This window comes from Schistocerca piceifrons, chromosome 8 (genome assembly GCF_021461385.2).
Source record: "Schistocerca piceifrons isolate TAMUIC-IGC-003096 chromosome 8, iqSchPice1.1, whole genome shotgun sequence".
Taxonomy (NCBI): Eukaryota; Metazoa; Arthropoda; class Insecta; order Orthoptera; family Acrididae; genus Schistocerca; species Schistocerca piceifrons.
The window spans coordinates 284,765,377-284,769,087 of NC_060145.1; the positions used below are offsets into that span (position 1 = coordinate 284,765,377).

At 47.5% G+C, this 3,711-nt stretch overlaps 1 non-coding gene across 1 annotated transcript; it reads left to right on the plus strand.

The window, feature by feature from the left end:
• Positions 1–488: 488 nt before the first annotated feature.
• On the plus strand, positions 489–563 carry Trnap-cgg. The gene has a single exon. It is a non-coding gene; the product is annotated as a tRNA-Pro (tRNA).
• Positions 564–3,711: the final 3,148 nt, after the last annotated feature.

Below are 3,711 nucleotides of genomic sequence, written 5' to 3' on the forward strand. Positions count from 1 at the left end.
TTTCAACTTCAACATCTGTGACTTGAAAGTCCTGACCAATCGTTCAGCGGCACAGTTTGACTGTGGCGAAAACGGCGCGGACGTCAGATGTTGAATACCATTGGCCTTGCAGAATGACTGAAATTCGGCGGACATGAATTGTGGGATATTGTCGGAAACAATAGTCTGTGGAAGACCTTCAATGCAAGAGATAGCAGATAACGCTTGGATGGTGGCAGATGACGTCGTGGAAGACATTCGGACAACAAAAGGAAAATTGAAACTTCCTGGCAGATTAAAACTGTGTGCCCGACCGAGACTCAAACTCGTGACCTTTGCCTTCTCATTCTAGAAACATCCCCCAGGCTGTGGCTAAGCCATGTCTCCGCAATATCCTTTCTTTCAGGAGTGCTAGTTCTGCAAGGTTCGCAGGTGAGCTTCTGTAAAGTTTGGAAGGTAGGAGACGAGGTACTGGCAGAAGTAAAGCTGTGAGTACCGGGCGTGAGTCGTGCTTCGGTAGCTCAGTTGGTAGAGCACTTGCCCGCGGAAGGCAAAGGTCCCGAGTTCGAGTCTCGGTCGGGCACACAGTTCTAATCTGCCAGGAAGTTTCATATCAGCGCACACTCCGCTGCAGAGTGAAAATCTCATTCTGAAAAGGAAAATTACTGAATGAATCAACCACAACCAACCATCGAGCATTCCAGAATGGACCAGCAAAATCGATGTGTAAGCGTTGCCAAGGGGAAGTGGCTTTTGGCCATGCAAAGAATTTCCGCGGTGGTGCTGATTGTTGTTCGGCACACACCATGCAAGAAGAGCACATATTCGTAATCGCGGCATCGATTCCGAACCAAGTACAGTGCTGACGAGCAAGTTGTTTTGTTCTCACTATACCCCAATGTCCTTGGTGGAGAAGCTTTAAGACAGAGGACTGTAACGAACGTCGGACCACGACCCTGGACTGATCATTATCAGAACGCAACAGCAAAACACCACGTTGAACAAAAAGTCTCTCCTTGTGAGCAAAAAATCAGCGAACCAACGGATCCCCGATCCGTGACTTTGACAAGGGCCATTGCGTAGCAACAAAACGCAGAACGGTAGTAAGGACAGGGTCAGCAGCTGTGGCTGTAGCTACACGACGAAAATCAATCGGAAACGATTCGACCACGTCGTCGGTTGCCGCATCATTGAACATGCAAGCAAGTTCGGAGGAATCGAATGCCCTATCCTCAGCAACAGGCAAACGGGACAACGCATCGGCGTTTCCGTGCTGAGCAGTGGACCGATACAAGATATCGTAACGGTACTGCGAGAGGAAAATAGACCAGCGAATGAATTTCTGCGCTGTACGTGGAGGTACAGGCTTGTTCGGATGAAAAATCGATGTCAAAGGTTTGTGGTCTGTGATGATGGTAAAGTGACGACCATACAAGAAATCATGAAACTTGGTAACACCAAATACGAGAGCCAATGCTTCTTTCTCGATCTGTGAATAATTTCTTTGCGCAGACGAGAGCAATTTGGACGCAAAGGCAATAGGGCGATCGTGCGATCCATCTTTGTGCGCAAGCACCGCACCGATCCAGAAATCCGATGCATCCACCATCAACAAAAGGGGCTTCTGGGGATCGAATGGCATAAGGCAAGTATTGGAAAGCAACGCCGATTTCAACTGGCGAAAGGCGCGTTCGCGTTCCGTCCTTCCGGAGATCACAATATCGTCCAGATAGTTTGCTGCCGTAGGGACCGACGCACAAACAGTTTGGAGATATTGCTGAAACAATCCAGGGGCGGATGCACACCCGAATGGCAGTCGTTTGAATCGATACAAACCAAGATGCGTGTTAACCACCAAAACGCGCTGGGATTCTTCGTCTACCGGTATTTGCAAGTACGCATCTGCTGTGTCCAACTTCGAAAAATATTTACCCGGGCACAGTTTGTCAAAAAGATCTTCCGGGCGGGGTAAAGGAAAAGTTGCAGTCACTAGTTGTGGATTCACTGTTGCCTTGAAGTCCACACAAAGTCTCAATTTTCCTGAAGGTTTTGGCAAAATTACTAAGGGTGATGCCCAGAGAGAAGCCTGCACACGTTCAATTACACCTTGTGATTCCAAATCGTGTAATGTTTTTGCGACATCATCACGCAATGCGTGGGGAACATTGCGCGCTCTGAAAAATTTCGGTTGCGCGTTTGCTTTCAGTTCCAAGTATGCTTTATAGTTCTTAGTGCAACCAAGGCCCGGTGCAAAAATGTCTGTAAATTCTTCACATAGACGAGAAACACTGTCTGAAGGCACAGTCTGGTTCACTAATAGGACCTGATTTACGACAGACAAGTTAAACAACTGAAATAAATCGAAACCAAACAAGTTCACTGCAGAAGAAGAACGAAGGACATAAAATGACACAAGTTTTGTTTGTCTTTTGTATTTTGCAAGAAGGCTGCACTGTCCTAACACAGGGATCTCTTGACCTGAATAGCTAGTTAGCCTAACATTTGCGGCACGCAACAGAGGTGTGCCCAGCTGTTTGTAAGTGTCTTGATTGATCAGTGAAACTGCAGCTCCGGTACCGAGCTGGAATGGTATCACTTTGCCGTTAATGTTCAAGTCTACATAAAGTTTATTGTCCTGCTGACAACAAGAGAGACTGTCTCATGCATCGTGAACTGACACTGGTACAAAATCACTTGCGACTTGACGGGATTTCCGGCGATCTCGACGCACACCATTTGTGGGACGAACACAATCACTGTTAGAGAGAGTGGCACTGGGCAGAGTGGAATGAACTACATGAATTTCCATGGGCGAAGTTTCACGAGCCTGAGTATCCTTGGTTCGAATTCGGCGCAAATCAAAGGGCCTGGAATGGTTGTGAGTTTCCGATCTGAGCTTTCTCTGGCCAACACTCTGAACATGTCCTTTTTTATTGCAGAAGAACAAATAGGCTGGCGTGATGGGCAATTCTCGCACGAATGTCTAGTAGCAACTCGGGAATGATTTTAGCACTGCATTTGCTTGCCTGCATGGCACACGTGGCTGAGAGCCTGGCGGCAGTGGCGTGGCCAGGCGCGAGAGCTGTTTACTGCTCCATGCAGCTCGCTCGGCGGGCCGGTTAACCTGACACATGGCTGGTGAAGTTTCAAATGATTCCTGAGCAAAGTCAAGTGTGTCCTGCCGATCCAATATGTCCATCACTTGTTGAAGTTTCAAAATCTGTTCCCGTATACAAACATCAGAAATGTTCTGTGCAATTGCATCACGTACCATAGTATCTGAATAAGGGAGTTCACATTGACACTCAAAAGCACAATCCCTAGTAAGGCCTTGCAAGGTTGCAACCCACTCCCGATTAGTCTGACCTGCCGTACGTTTTGTACGAAAGAAGGTATACCTTTTTGCAACTACATTGACTGATTCTTTGAAATATGCATCTAATGCAGACAAAATTTCGTCGTAGGACAGAGTTGCTACGTCGCGTCGGGGAAATTATTTGACTATCACACGGTACATATTCACGCCGACCAATAATAACAAAAAAGGCTGCCGCTCATTATCTTGAATTCTGTAGGCGGCGAGATGGAATCCAAATTGGCATGACCACTCCGTCCAGCTTTCCAGTGCAGCATCAAAAGGACGAAAAGTTGGTGCAACTGCGTGTTGTGGCTGCGTTAGCGGTGGAGCGGCGGCTGCCGCGTCGTTTTGCATTGCACGTTGACCCTGGATGA